The sequence below is a fragment of the Somniosus microcephalus genome, unplaced genomic scaffold (genome assembly GCF_052327205.1).
Source record: "Somniosus microcephalus isolate GS21.2 unplaced genomic scaffold, FLI_Smic_1.0 unresolved_chr9, whole genome shotgun sequence".
NCBI classification, from domain to species: Eukaryota; Metazoa; Chordata; class Chondrichthyes; order Squaliformes; family Somniosidae; genus Somniosus; species Somniosus microcephalus.
Genome location: NW_028225187.1, coordinates 5,540,209 through 5,540,545, shown reverse-complemented (window position 1 = coordinate 5,540,545; position 337 = coordinate 5,540,209). Strand labels below are relative to the sequence as shown.

Below are 337 nucleotides of genomic sequence, written 5' to 3'. Positions count from 1 at the left end.
GTTAGTCGTGGCCGAGTGGTTAAGGCGATGGACTAAAAATATCATTGGGGTTTCCCCGCGCAGGTTCGAATCCTGCCGACTACGGCACCGCGGACGTCGTCCCAAATGATCGGTTTTTACTGAATTTGAACTGCTGCCTTTCGGTTCCTCTGCCGAGATTCAAAGCTACAATCAAACAAAGTTTCAAGCAGAAAGTATAACAAGCACTTCACCCCATTATGACATTACGAGAGGCCTGAGCCAAAGGAGAATACTACGTTATTTAACGCTCTTGAAACCGTCAAAGCAATTTTAACCGTCGAAAATATTTTATTTTGCAACCCATTGAAGAAAATGC

At 44.2% G+C, this 337-nt stretch overlaps 1 non-coding gene across 1 annotated transcript; it reads left to right on the top strand.

Moving 5' to 3' along the window:
* trnaf-aaa (transfer RNA phenylalanine (anticodon AAA)) lies at window positions 1–84 on the top strand. The gene has a single exon. It is a non-coding gene; the product is annotated as a tRNA-Phe (tRNA).
* Window positions 85–337: the final 253 nt, after the last annotated feature.